We start from the raw sequence: 15,662 nt of genomic DNA, 5'->3' as shown, positions 1-15,662 counted from the left end.
GTGGCAGGTTCCGTGGATTTTATGCATGTTGCGTTTTTGTTCCATTTTCGGCGCTGTTCTTCTTCTTATAGTTGCCATTTGGGTTTTGTTTTCCACACTTCACAGCACTAGGAACTAAACACTTGTTTCGATACAAAGCAAGTGTTCAGTTCCTACTGCTGTGAAGTGTGGAAAACCAAAACATAGCATGAAAACAAGTGTTCAGTTCCTAGCACTGTGAAGTGTGGAAAACAAAAACGCACATGGCAACTATGAGAAGAAGAAGAAGAAGAACAGCGCCGAAAATGGAACAAAAACACATGTAGAAAATCATCCACGGAACCTGCCACTGAAAATGCCTTTCAGAGGATAAAGGAGAAACGCGTAACGCGCATGGCACGAAAATTGTGTACCATATACACTCCTGGAAATGGAAAAAAGAACACATTGACACCGGTGTGTCAGACCCACCATACTTGCTCCGGACACTGCGAGAGGGCTGTACAAGCAATGATCACATGCACGGCACAGCGGACACACCAGGAACCGCGGTGTTGGCCGTCGAATGGCGCTAGCTGCGCAGCATTTGTGCACCGCCGCCGTCAGTGTCAGCCAGTTTGCCGTGGCATACGGAGCTCCATCGCAGTCTTTAACACTGGTAGCATACCGCGACAGCGTGGACGTGAACCGTATGTGCAGTTGACGGACTTTGAGCGAGGGCGTATAGTGGGCATGCGGGAGGCCGGGTGGACGTACCGCCGAATTGCTCAACACGTGGGGCGTGAGGTCTCCACAGTACATCGATGTTGTCGCCAGTGGTCGGCGGAAGGTGCACGTGCCCGTCGACCTGGGACCGGACCGCAGCGACGCACGGATGCACGCCAAGACCGTAGGATCCTACGCAGTGCCGTAGGGGACCGCACCGCCACTTCCCAGCAAATTAGGGACACTGTTGCTCCTGGGGTATCGGCGAGGACCATTCGCAACCGTCTCCATGAAGCTGGGCTACGGTCCCGCACACCGTTAGGCCGTCTTCCGCTCACGCCCCAACATCGTGCAGCCCGCCTCCAGTGGTGTCGCGACAGACGTGAATGGAGGGACGAATGGAGACGTGTCGTCTTCAGCGATGAGAGTCGCTTCTGCCTTGCTGCCAATGATGGTCGTATGCGTGTTTGGCGCCGTGCAGGTGAGCGCCACAATCAGGACTGCATACGACCGAGGCACACAGGGCCAACACCCGGCATCATGGTGTGGGGAGCGATCTCCTACACTGGCCGTACACCACTGGTGATCGTCGAGGGGACACTGAATAGTGCACGGTACATCCAAACCGTCATCGAACCCATCGTTCTACCATTCCTAGACCGGCAAGGGAACTTGCTGTTCCAACAGGACAATGCACGTCCGCATGTATCCCGTGCCACCCAACGTGCTCTAGAAGGTGTAAGTCAACTACCCTGGCCAGCAAGATCTCCGGATCTGTCCCCCATTGAGCATGTTTGGGACTGGATGAAGCATCGTCTCACGCGGTCTGCACGGCCAGCACGAACGCTGGTCCAACTGAGGCGCCAGGTGGAAATGGCATGGCAAGCCGTTCCACAGGACTACATCCAGCATCTCTACGATCGTCTCCATGGGAGAATAGCAGCCTGCATTGCTGCGAAAGGTGGATATACACTGTACTAGTGCCGACATTGTGCATGCTCTGTTACCTGTGTCTATGTGCCTGTGGTTCTGTCAGTGTGATCGTGTGATGTATCTGACCCCAGGAATGTGTCAATAAAGTTTCCCCTTCCTGGGACAATGAATTCACGGTGTTCTTATTTCAATTTCCAGGAGTGTAGTTGTAGTTAGAAGGCCCAAGAGTAAAAGTATCAGTATACCGTAATATTACACGCAACTGAGGAAGACAGGACTACAAATGTTGAAGATGTTTAATGAGTGAGTTTGCGAGTATGAAAGTACGTGACATAAGTGGCCTTATCTTTTAGGCGCATTGCCTTAGAAACTTATATTTATTTATTACGCCGCTAAGTGGCTACAGAGCTTAGTATGTGACAGAAATTTCATCTTGAGACCTCTACCCATTCCTGAGAAAAATAGGATGAAACAGACGAACGGACGGACGGACAGATAGGCAGATAACAAATAGAATTTTTTTCTTTTGATACAATTATAGATTAAAATTTTCCGTTTTTTCCTTTCGCTGTAGTGTGAAACCTTGCTTCTTGGCAAATTTCCTGATTTTAGGTCAACGAGAAGTACCGTTTAGGTTTAGATGTGCGGGTTTGCGAGTATCAAATATGTGACGTAAATGGCCTCGTATCTTCCGACTGCATTGACTTAAACGCTCCGTATTTTTACTTGGACAGGAGACCGTGGACTTTAATATGTGACACAAACTGCGACTTTATATGTCTCGCCGTTCCCGAGAAAAAGGGATTTGAACAGTCGGACGGACAGACAACAAAGTCATCCTATAAGGCACTGGTTCCCAATCTTTCTGAAACCATTACCCCCATGTGCAGTCACATATTAGCTACCCCCCCCCCCCCCTCTCTCTCATGCCGCCCCCTTCCCCCCCCATAATCAAACTTAGCATCCAAGTAAACTTCTGAATGAAAAAGAACTTTCTCGGAATACTTTTATTACTAAAATAGCGAAGAGGTAAAAGACATTTAGTTTTTGTAGGCGTTGCATTAAACCACCAAGTAATGAGACAACGAGACTACTACTGCTTATTTCCAACAACCTTTTTTATGGGATGATGAAGTAATTCTCAGCGCCTGGTGAGTGCTAGCTACAACTCCTTCTCAGAAAAGAAAGTGGAGAGTAGACACCTATTACAAAACATGCTTCCTTCGCGCAACTCCTCTCTGTAGCGACACTCACTTCATCCATTTCAAATCAACCACGGTATAATGTGGGCACTATACTTCGGACTACCGCTAGTAAATCTTTTTACTTCTGGACTTCTTACTTCTGAGACGGGTACAGTCTGGAACCGCGCGACCGCTACGGTCGCAGGTTCGAATCCTGCCTCGGGCGTGGATGTGTGTGATGTCCTTAGGTTAGTTAGGTTTACGTAGTTCTAAGTTCTAGGGGACTGATGACCTTAGAAGTTGAGTCCCATAGTGCTCAGAGCAATTTGAACTTATGAAACGGGAAAAATTGGAAGTTTTCAGTTTGCCAATACTTTGTATCTGACCACCAAAATTAATAATAATAATAATAATAATAATAATAATAATAATAATACAGTAGTATATTAGCGATTGCACATTTACCATTGTGTTGCGCTGTCAATTAGACTTTATTGTTGTGAAGCGAATAATGAAGCAATTTCTGGTCTACTGCTAGAACCACCTAAGGAGAAGGCATTTTCGTTAGGTGTTTAAGCATATGTGATATATGTGTCTCATTTTTACAGCCGTGCGCGTGCGGTACAACGTACTTGAGTAGTGGCTGGGGTATGCACGGAAGATGATGTTCATACATTCGTTTCACAAACTGTGACCTCCACCTCATTCTGTCATGCGTTAATGCTGTATTTGGAAGAAAAATATAGTCATTGGTAACTTGTATAGTCAATGCCAGCAGCCTTGCCGCAGTGGTAACATCGGTTGCCGTCAGGTCACCGAAATTAAGCGCTGTCGGGCTTGGCTGGCACTTAGATGGCTGATAGTCCGGGTCTGCTGAGCGTTGCGGGCAAGCGGAGAGCAATGAACCCTTGAGAGGCCAACTGAGAAGCTACTCGACTGAGAAGCAGTGGCTCCGGCCACGAAAACTGACAATGGCCAGGAGAGGGTGTGCTGATAACATGCCCCCCCATATCCTCATCCAGTGACCTCTATCGGCTGAGGATGACACGGTGGTCGTTTGGTACCGTTGTTCCCAGCCCTGTTCAGATGGATTCAGTATTAGAGTTCTGTGAAATGGTGGTAATTGAACTCTTATATTGTTAACCCTCAAAAAATTTCGTTTTGCCCCTCGGGAGGAGATTAGGAACCATTGCTATCAGGGTTCCGTTGTCACCTATTGAGCTGTGTTGTTGCTGTGGTCTTCAGTCCAGAGACTGGTTTGATGCAGCTCTCCATGCTACTGTATCCTGCGCAAGCGTCTTCATCTCCGAATAACTTCTGAATCTGCTTTTTGTATTCATCTCTTGGTCTCCCTCTACGATTTGTACCCTCCACGCTTCCCTCGAATACTAAAGTGGTGATCCCTTGATGCCTCAGAACATGTCCTACCAACCGATCCTTTCTTCTAGTCTAGTTGTGCCACAAACTCCTCTTCTCCCCAATTCTATTCAGTAGCTCCTCATTAGTTATGCGATCTACCCCACTAATCTTCAGCATTCTTCTGTAGCACCACATTTCGAAAGCTTCTATTCTCTTCTTGTCTAAACTATTTATCGTCCACGTTTCACTTCCATACATGGCTACACTCCATACAAATACTTTCAGAAATGACTTCCTGACACTTAAATCTATACTCGATGTTAACAAATTTTTCTTCTTCAGAAACGCTTTCCTTGCCATTGCCAGTCTACATTTTATATCTTCTCTACTTCGACCATCATCAGTTATTTTGCTCCCGAAATAGAAAAACTCATTTACTAGCTTAAGTGTCTCGTTTCCTAATATAATTCCCTCATCATCACCTGATTTAATTCGGCTACATTCCATTACCTCGTTTTGCTTTTGTTGATGTTCATCTAATATCCTCCTTTCAAGCCACTGTCCATTCCGTTCAGCTGCTCTTCCAGGTCCTTTGCAGTCTCTGGCAGAAATACAACGTCATCGGCGAACCTCAAAGTTTTTATTTCTTCTCCATGGATTTTAATACCTACTCCGAATTTTTCTTTTGTTTCCTTTACTGCATGCTCAATATATAGATTGAATAACATCAGGGATAGGCTACAAACCTGTCTCATTCCCTCCCCAACCACTGCTTCCCTTTCATGCTCCTCAACTCTTATAACTGCCAGCTGGTTTCTGTACAAATTGTAAATAGCCTTTCGCTCCCTATATTTGCCCCCTACCACCTTGAGAATTTGACAGAGAGTATTCCAGTCAACATTGTCAAAAGCTTTTTCTAAGTCTACAAATGCTAGAAACGGAGGTTTGTCTTTCCTTAAACTGTCTTCTAAGGTAAGTCGTAGGGTCCGATTGCCTCGCGTATTCCAACATTCCTACGGAATCTAAACTGATCTTCCCCGTCTACCAGTTTTTCCATCCGTTTGAGGTACGCAACCCTAAAACACAGCGCAATATTTGAGAGTGGCCGTTAGCTGCTAGCACTGCCGCTGCTCAGACGCTTGTCTAGTTTCGCAGGCGGTGATCCCCGCGAGGCAAGCGCGGCCCCAGCAGCGGCGAGTAGTTTTTTGTTGACGCAGCGCACGGACGCGGCCGCTGATCTCAGGTGGCGCGTGGGCGGAGTGCGACCGCGACGGCAGCCGTTCGCAGAAGCGCGCGTCACCGCTCGCTCCGTGCGCCGCCGCTCCGGCATGACGGAAGGCGCCGCGCCAGTATTCTGCACCGTCTCGCCACCCTTCCCCAGGCACCCGATACACTAACTTTGAAATCGAACCCAGGGGATCACTACATTGCGTTCCCAGCATAGCGGCGTTGCGAGTTTAAGCTGCCGCTATGGTGGTCGTTCCTAACGTTCCTCCCTGAGCTGCGCTCGACCTCTTCAGAGGTGCTCTTGGTTCCGCTGAGTCTTGCCGTGAAAGTCTCTATTGTATGACTGCGAGTTTAGTTCACTGTATCTGTTCAAGTGTGTCAATAGCGTACAGAAAGCATTAGATAATTGTTGACCAGGGCGTGCAAAACTTGACGAGTGCACAATGTGCTCGGCTTTTCTCGGCATTACTCGGTACGTCTCGGCTTTATTCGGTCCTTTTCGGTATAGCCCGACACTTGATTTAGCAGTGCGAAGTGGTGCCTTCTTCCGGCATCTGGTGCAACTTTACTTTGGTCTGCACAGCTGTCTTCAGTTCGGCAGAATCATGCTGTAAGCGCTGTTTATCCTTCGCTGTTTACTCGTGGCATAAAGAATGTTTATATATACTAAGATGGTGTCTGTTCTATCGGACATGTCCATCTTAGTATGTATACAGTTAAGGCTCACCGGCCAATTGACCATCTTCTTCTTCTGTGCAGATGCACAGTGCCCGAACTCTTACGGGAATCGGCAACGCGCCGCGATTATTGAGTATAATGGGCGGGGGCACTACGAATATAGTGCGGGACAATACGTTGAGAATGTTAGTTTCGCGGCAGGCGTGGTAGAGATAAATCCCTGCAGTCGCACTATCCTCTGTGTCCTCGGTGGCTCAGATGGATAGAGCGACTGCCATTTAAGCAGGAGATCCCGGGTTCGAGTCCCGGTCGGGGCACACATTTTCATGTGTCCCCGTTGACGTATGTCAACGCCTGTAAGCAGCTAAGGATTTTCATTCAATTGTAATAAAGAAAGTTCACACGTCCAGCGGCTGTTTGCTACAGTGGAAGCGTCTAAAAAGAAAATCGCACTTTCGAAGGGGTAAGGATCACCGTCAATTTTCCTAAACTCGCTGGAGTTAAAGAACACGCGAATTTTGAGCAATCTATTATGTCGTTAAAAGAATGACGAGAGTATTTTTCTAAACGTTAGAGGCACTGCCAGTCTTACATCTGTTCCTGACCTGCTTTCGTGAGCGTTTGTCATTTCAGTTCGGAGCGCCGATGTGCCTCTGCAGATTGAACTGCTCGGTCTGCAATGTGTGACACACGGGTTCTCTTACATTAAATCTAACAAGAAGCTCAAGGTTGTTTTCCTCGTAAACAGTTTCCATGTCTCCATAATGAGGCTGCAAAAATGCTATCATTGTTGTGATCGACACCATGTGCATGAAAGGCTTTTTTTCGATTATGAAACTCAGTACGTGGCAACCCGACTGACGAAAATCTGCGAAACTGTATCCCGATGTCCGTGTGCGGACAGTTTGCGCCAGATATAAATTTTGTGATGTCTACAGCGCGCCAAAAATAATTAAATAATACTAAAAACTGGTGAGTGTTGTTGCGAACTATGAAATACGAAAAAAGCCGCATACTGCATACGGCACTTTTACAGCCCCCCCCCCCCTTTCTTGTTCAGCGAGTGGATCACACAATGCAAGAAAATCGTCTGTGGCCGGCCGCTGTGGTCGAGCGGTTCTAGGCGCTTCAGTCCGAAACCACGCGGCTGCTCCGGTCGCAGGTTCGAATCCTGCTTCGGGCATGGATGTGTTTGATGTCCTTAGGTTAGTTAGATTTAAGTACTTCTAAGTCTAGGGGACTGATGACCTCAGATGTTAAGTCCCATAGTGCTTAGAGCCATTTGAACCATTTGAAATCGTCTGTGAAAGGCAATTCAGAAGAAGCGAAGAGTAATTCTGTCATTTGGCATTGTCCATCTTGATGATAATGCTCGGCCGCACACTGCAGATGCAATAACACATTCCTGCAGCGGCCGGCCGGTGTGGCCGAGCGGTTCTATGCGCTACAGTCTGGAACCGCGCGACCGCTACGGTCGCAGGTTCGAATCCTGCCTCGGGCATGGATGTGTGTAATGTCCTTAGGTTTAAGTAGTTCTAAGTTCTAGGGGACTGATGACCTCAGAAGTTAAGTCCCATAGTGCTCAGAGCCATTTGAACTCCTGCAGCATACCGCATGTAGCACTTTTGCAGTCCCCTCCTCCTGTTCCCGATCACACAGTGAGGTGTAGAGAGATTCTCACTCACACACATGTACGTCACCGAGCGAGGTGGCACTGTGGTTAGCACACTGGACTCGCATTCGGGAGGACGACGGTTCAGACCCCCGTCCGGCCATCCTGATTAAAGTTTTCCGTGATTTCCCTAAATGAAAATGCCGGGATGGTTCCTTTAAATGGCACGGCCGACTTCCTTCCCCATCCTTCCCTAATCCAATAGGACCGATGAAATCACTGTTTTGTCCTCTCTCCCGAATCAACTAACCAACAAGCACGCACATGCTTTAGATGTTACATCAGATAGAGGGGCGGAGCGGTGGGGGTGGGGGAATTATGTTACTCCGCATTGCTGTAAAAAGGAAAGACTAATTAGGTCAATCATTTAACACTCTTTGTGAGGAGCGAACTGACGATGAGTTTGTATGGCCAGGAAAACGGGCCCCCAGTCTGTTAGAGGCACGAGGGTTACCAGTGTCAGACAGTCCTATATGAAGAATGGAAATGGAAATCGTTCAAAGTGCCAAATCTGACAGGAGAATTAAAAACAATGTATTTCTGTTTGTACATAATTGATTTATGTCCAAAAAAGTAAGACGATATCAAAATAATATGCTGCTTAGAACAACAAAATAAATACTTGTAATATATAAAATATATATACATTATATAGGTTGGTTGGTTGGTTGGTTGGTTTGGGGAAGGAGACCAGACAGCGTGGTCATCGGTCTCATAGGATTAGGAAAGGACGGGGAAGGAAGTCGGCCGTGCCCTTTCAGAGGAACCATCCCGGCATTTGCCTGGAGTGATTTAGGGAAATCACGGAAAACCTAAATCAGGATGGCCGGACGCGGGATTGAACCGTCGTCCTCCCGAATGCGAGTCCAGTGTCGAACCACTGCGCCACCTCGCTCGGTATACATTATATATATTATAAAATATATATAATTATATATAAACTTCTCCTTCACAGGCCATGAAGGCCCAAAGGTACTGACTGGCCGCCGTGTCATCCTCAGCCCACAGGCGTCACTGGATGCGGATATGGAGGGGCATGAGGTCAGCACATCGCTCTCCCGGCCATATGTCAGTTTCCGAGACCGGTGCCGCTACTTCTCAATCAAGTAGCTCCTCAGTTTGCCTCACAAGGGCTGAGTGCACCCCACTTGCCAGCAGCGCTAGGCAGAACGGATGGTCACCCATCGAAGTGCTAGCCCAACCCGGCAGCGCTTAACTTCGGTGATCTGACGGGAACCGGTGTTACCACTACGGCAAGGCAGTTGGCCATATAATTATATATAATATATATATTATTCGAATCCATGTCTCCTTCTTAGTAGGTTGTATGAGCCCAGTAAGCAGGATATATGAGCCTAGCAAGCAGCAACCTGGGTTCGAATCCCATCCCGGCACAAATTTTCAACTTACCTCATTGATTTCAATCAATGCTCGCTAGCAGCCAATCTCTGCAATTCCTTTGTGTGTAAATAAATGCATTATTAAGGACTTTCCAAGTGCCACACCAAAAGACTGACCGGTTGTAGGAGCCAATAAGAAGTTTGCAAACAATAAAAACACCAACCAGCCGCTGTTAATAACGCTGTTTATTTAAACAAATAGCGACGTTATCTGTCTCGCGCCGACAGGTTCATCTTGGGACGGCTGTTCACGTTTATATGAAATTTGTTTATATACATTAGTTGTCGGCTGTTTTTTTCCAACAACATGCCGGCCAGAGTGGCCGAGCGGTTCTAGGCACTACAGTCTGGAACCACGCGACCGCTACGGTCGCAGGTTCGAATCCTGCCTCGGGCATGGATGTGTGTGATGTCCTTAGGTTAGTTAGGTTTAAGAAGTTCTAAGTTCTAGGGGACTGATGACTTCAGAAGTTAAGTCCCATAGCGCTCAGAGCCATTTAAACCATTTTTGAAGCCAACAACTAATATAAACAACAACAAATGTCAACAACAATTGCACTGGCGCAGTCAGGCCTGATGATGAAACATTATAGTTTAAAAATCTATCATTGTCAATTAAATACCACCAATAAAACAGCTGAATTGATTGTCTGATAACAGTATATGAGTAACAATACCTGTTTCCATATTGTTGAGCTCAAAAGGAGCCTCGAAACATGAACTTACCATTATGATCTATTACGTCGATTATGATTATTTACGAAAATTACGATTCACACGACCACTGGAATCGCTTGGAATTAGTTGCAAAGATGAAGAGAAAAACAATGGGACAGAGGGTGCAGACTGCAGAAAACGCTGCCCCTGCAGACGAAACAGTGCAGTCGTCTGTCACAGGCAACGTGCCACCAAACTGACGCTCCTCTCACCAGTACTGGGAAATTATCTTTCCTGTCGATAGGCTTCTTCGTGGTTAACCAGGCGAAGAAAGCGTAGAAAATCTTTTGCTCCGAATAGTGCCACATAAATGGCTTCGGTAATTGTACATTAGGCTATGTACTTGAAGTTGTAACTACCGATGAGTAATAGATTTACGGATATGAGAGGACGATAAATTTCTCGCAATTACTCCCCGTCATTCCCGAAGATTAAGCACCTGTCACAATCAAGTGAGCAGAAATTACAGGAAACGATGGTCGGGACGTTCTTTGCAAAGCTCTCCTGTGACAAGAATATTACTTCAAACAAACAAACAAAAATCAACTAAGTGCAGAATAGTTCACAGCTGTTATTCTACAGCAAGTGTTTCGTTATAGTAAAGAAATACAGCCATGTACCGGACAGATGAAATTTTATAGCGTCACAGAAATACTTCAGCGTACAGAACATGCCATCTGCTACATCTACATGTCCACACATTCTCCACAAGCATGGTGGAGGCGGCCATACTGCAAATGGAGCTACTGAAAAACAATTGTCTATAAACCTCCGGTTCGAATCCCAACCCGGCACAAATTTTCAACTTTCCTCATTGATTTCAATCAATGCTCTCTCGCGTCCAATCTCTGCAATTGCTTTGCGAAAAATTTACGTTGGTGGCAGTAGAATCGTTCTCTAAATTTTCTCTACAGCGTTTCGCGAAAAGGACATCATCTTCCTTGTAAGGATTCCCATTTCAGTTCACAAAGTATCTCTGCAATATTAGCTTAATATTGGTAACAAACCTAGCCGCTCGCCTCTGAATTGCTTCGATGTCTTCCTTTAAGTCTATCTAATGGGTATCCCAAACACTCGAGCAATACTCAAGAGTGGGTCCCACAAGTGTTCTGTATGAGGTCTCCTTTACAGATGACTTACATTTTCCTAAAATTCTCAACCATTCACTTTCTCTACAACCGACCTCACGTGCACATTCCATTTCGTGGCGATTTGTAACGTTACGCCTAGATAATTAACAGACGTCACCGTGTCAAGCACCACACGATTAATACTGTTTTCTGACAATACATGATTGTTTTTCCTGCTCATCTTCATTGGCTTACATTTTTCCACATTTACAGCAAGCTGCCATTCGTAGCACCAAATAGAAATTCTATCCATGGCATCTTGTTTGGACCTTACAAAAGAAACTCGCCGTTCTTCCAGACCGTACGCTATAACATATACAATAGTTCATTGTGGTGATCAGATTTAGAAAGAATGATTTTTAGGGGCGCAAGCTGCTTTCCCAGCATACGAAAAGAACTTAACTGCTAAACAATAATACGTGCCCCACATAACGCATCCCGGCAACAACAGTGACAAAACTAAAAAATGGAATACTTGAGAAAACTCAACTTCAATAATTAATTCTATAAAACTACTACGGAAATAGTGTAACCTTCCTTTAAACTTCACGTAAGTATCGTTGGCGGTAAATTCCGTTACATTTTTGGTGCACTATGGGACACTTCACAAGTACTTTTCCGTGACATAAACTAAAGATACCGTTTCTCGACTTGTGTCGTTTTTCTTGCCAGAGAGCGATATGATTCTAAAAATGAAATGAAAAAAAGGAAGATATAAATGTAATGCCCGATAGCGAGTAGTGTGACAGTATAAATGTAGCTACAGTTCATTGAAAGTAGTATAAAAATCTTGAAATTAATGGCGCTATTTATTTTTCTTTGAATTTAATGTGTTTTGGATTGTAAACTGGATCTTGGTTAAATATGTAATTCCCGGATTTTACACAAGAAACTGAAATCTTTCCTTGAATTCTTTTTTCTGTTTGGTGCACATAATTCATCTACGTTAACTGCGAACATTTTACCTAAGGCTTAACTGTTGTGAACATCGCTGGAAATACATGAATAGTTGTAACCACTTTACTGTACTTCCCATTATGTGTTTTGGATGATTATACCGCAGTTATCAGAAGGATATATCTCAATATTAAAAAGACATATTGTGTACACAATGTTTGTTTATCTTAGTTTATAGAAAAGGTTCAAAATGGTTCAAATGGCTCTGAGCACTATGGGACTTAACTTCTGAGGTCATCAGTCCCCTAGAACTTAGAACTACTTAAACCTAACTAACCTAAGGACATCACACACATCCATGCCCGAGGCAGGATTCGAACCCGCGACCGTAGCGGTCGCGCGGTTCCAGACTGTAGCGCCTAGAACCGCTCGGCCACACCGACCGACATAGAAAAAGTCTATAATGTAAATACGACTCAGGAAAGCGGACTCTGACCACAGAGAATGCCACAATTTCCTAGAAGGACCGTGTCCAAAAATCGTCTACGTTTGGTTACTTTAAAGTAATGCACCCCAGAAACGTGTAGAGGAAAGTTGTATAAAGGTAAATGTTCCCAGTTTTTTGTGTTTTGCAACTGATCTTTAACCCTTTCACTATCACCTGGACGTGTGTGTGTGTGTGTGTGTGTGTGCGTCACCCCAGTTTCTTAGAGAACCAGTGCGAATTTGCAACACGTTATTGCCTTGTATCAACGTCCCACTGGTAGAGTGAAGCCTGCTAATAGTTTGTAGAATTCTTATAATTATAGCTTGCACCTATAGGTTGTGTTTTCTTCAGGTTTCATCGTAACCCTTCTGTTCCGTGTTGTGGAATCGAATTCCTTCGCACCTGCAGACAGGCAACTCAAGGAAGAGATTTGCAAAGCCGGCTGCTCTTGTGTGTCAACGAATAACTGCGGGCACGTATTGACATTTTGTGTGTCATAAACGGTGCCCGTAATGATCACCTGAAATGCAAATTACTAACTTGGAGAGACGCTACATCCCCCGATGCGCGTTTGTTTTTGTATATTTTGTAGTGTATATACAGGCGTCTTCTGAAACCCTGAGGGCTGCTATGAATAACCCTGATGTCCCACCCCTCCCCACACTGTGAAACGAAACGCCGGATAAAATTTTTCCATGCTGTCATTTCTGTCTACAACATTAATTACAGTACCCATAAAAAATGTTCAAATGTGTGTGAAATCTTACGGGAGTTAACTGCTAAGGTCATCAGTCCCTAAGCTTACACACTATTTAACCTAAATTATCCTATTGACAAACACACACACCCATGCCCGAGGGAGGACTCGAACCTCCGCCGGGACCAGCCGCACAGTCCATGACTGCAGCGCCGTAGACCGCTCGGCTAATCCCGCGCGGCTACAGTACCCATAGATCAGTGACTTTCACTCCGAAAAGAAACTGGCGGTGAAAGAGCTACAGAATGGCACCACAGCAACACCAAAAGTTGTTGGGATGTATATTCTGTCTTATAAGAAATAAATATGCATTACTGCAGGCTTTGGTGGTTTTTTTAAATACGCTGAAACTGTGCAGTTATGAGAACAGAAAATATTTGATACGACTACGTCGTCCTTTTTTTTTGTACCTGAAGACCGCACTTTTTACATGTTTTGCGTTTGCCAAAGGTGTTGTTCACATACGGTAAATTGTTGGTACTTTTTTCCTCCTCCCTTTTCGATAAGTTTCCAGAACATGCTGTGTGAGATGTATGGACAATTTTTCCACTGAAAGTTTCGTCGCAGACCGCGCAGTGTAAAGAGGAGGAGAACACAGAACACCATCTGTGTACGAACGATTGTCGTCGTTGGCTCATATAACGTGTTTTGAAGTGAGTTCATCGACGTATCGTATGACGGGTCTTGTAGTGGGGGCATACTATCACGTGATTTATCTCATAGTAAGTGCACGCTATCATTGTCCCCTCGTGAAGCGGGTCTCGCTTCTAAACTGACTCACTCCTGTGAGGGAGACAAATGGGGTCATGTACACAACACCAGTTCAAAGTTTGTCGTAATTCCTCTTGTAAGATCCGGCTGCGCGGCAGCCGCTTATTGCGGCGGCACGTCGCGCCCTGCCCGGGAATCGATGCCACGGCCTCCGTGTTCCAAGGCTGGCTGCAGCGTGGCTGCGAGGCCGTGCATGCGTTTCATACGCCGGTGCAGCGGCTGCTGCCCAGACGTACGTAGAGAACGGACGCTGTTAAGAGTTCTTTGGGGTGCTCTGACGTAGGAACATTCGCGCGGAGTCTATTGTTGGCTTCACCTACATCTACGAGGGCCGTTCAGAAAGTAACCTCCGGTTGACTTAAAAAAATACACCAAGTTAAATAAAAATATTTTAATATATACATCTTACAACTACATCTTTGCACTATTTTTCTACATAGTCTCCATAGCGATTGAGGCACTTATCGTATCTCTTCACAAGCTTTGAAATTCCTTCTGCATAAAAATCACCCGCTTGTGCCTGGAGCCAGCCTCTGACCGCATCTTTGAGCTCTTCGTCGTCATCAAACCGCTGTGACCCGAGCCATTTCTTCAAATGCATGAAGAGGTGATAATCACTTGGCGCCAGGTCTGGGCTGTAAGGTGGACGGTTGATAACGTCCCACTTGAAGGACTCGAGAAGGGCCGTTGTTCTGCGAGCAGAGTGAGGACGGGCGTTATCGTGCAAAAAAACGATACCGGAAGTCAGCATACCACGGCGTTTGTTCTGTATAGCCCGTCGTAACTTTTTTATTGTTTCACAGTACACGTCTTGATTAATGGTCGTACCACGTTCCATGAATTCAACCAACAACACCCCTTTGGCATCCCAAAACACCGTTGCCATCAGTTTTCTGGCAGAAAAATCTTGCGAGGCTTTTCTTGGTTTGGTAGGCGAATTTGAATGTGCCCACATCTTTGATTATTCTTTTGTCTCAGGGTTCACGTACTTAATCCAGGTTTCGTCACCGGTCACGATTCTGTTTAACAATGGTTCTCCTTCGTCCTCATAACGTGACAGAAAGTCTAATGCAGAGGCCATTCTTTGAGTTTTGTGGTGGTCGGTAAGAATTTTGGGCACCCATCGTGCACAGAACTTACGGTAACCCAATCTTGCTGTCACTATCTCGTACAAGAGAGTCTTAGAAATCTGTGGAAAACCAGTAGACAACTCCGACATTGAGAAACGTCGATTTTCACGAACTTTTGCATCAACTGTCTGAACGAGTTCGTCAGTCACCAATGATGGTCTACCACTCCTCTCTTCATCATGAACGTTTTCTCGTCCACTTTTAAATAAACGTACCCATTCACGGACAACTCCTTCACTCATAACTCTTGGTCCGTACACGGCACAAAGCTCATGATGAATAGCTGCTGCAGAATATCCTTTGGCTGTAAAAAACCTTATGACAGCACGCACTTCACATTTGGCGGGGTTTTCTATTGCAGCACACATTTCAAACTGCCACAAAAACTAAACTAGCGCAGGTACGACGTTCACTCGACCACGGCTTGATGCCGACTGACCTGTTGAGTGCGTGAACGCACAGATGGCGTCGCTACTCCCCCCACAACCCGCACTGTGACCAATCGGAGGTTACTTTCTGAACCGCCCTCGTACATACATACTCTGCAAGCCACCGTACGGTGCGTGGCGGGTAGTACCTTGTACCACTACTAGTCATTTACTTCCTTGTTCCGTTCGCAAGCACAGAGTGATGGAA

The 15,662-nt window shown here is 45.7% G+C and overlaps 1 protein-coding gene and 1 non-coding gene across 2 annotated transcripts in view; one reads left to right on the top strand and one right to left on the bottom strand.

Moving 5' to 3' along the window:
- LOC126195489 (splicing factor, arginine/serine-rich 19) overlaps nucleotides 1-15,662 on the bottom strand; it is a 410,081-nt gene that overhangs the window by 74,570 nt on the left and 319,849 nt on the right. The window lies entirely within an intron of this gene.
- Trnak-uuu (transfer RNA lysine (anticodon UUU)) lies at nucleotides 6,309-6,382 on the top strand. The gene has a single exon. It is a non-coding gene; the product is annotated as a tRNA-Lys (tRNA).

This window comes from Schistocerca nitens, chromosome 7, assembly GCF_023898315.1.
Source record: "Schistocerca nitens isolate TAMUIC-IGC-003100 chromosome 7, iqSchNite1.1, whole genome shotgun sequence".
NCBI classification, from domain to species: Eukaryota; Metazoa; Arthropoda; class Insecta; order Orthoptera; family Acrididae; genus Schistocerca; species Schistocerca nitens.
This window is presented reverse-complemented; position numbering and strand designations above follow the sequence as displayed.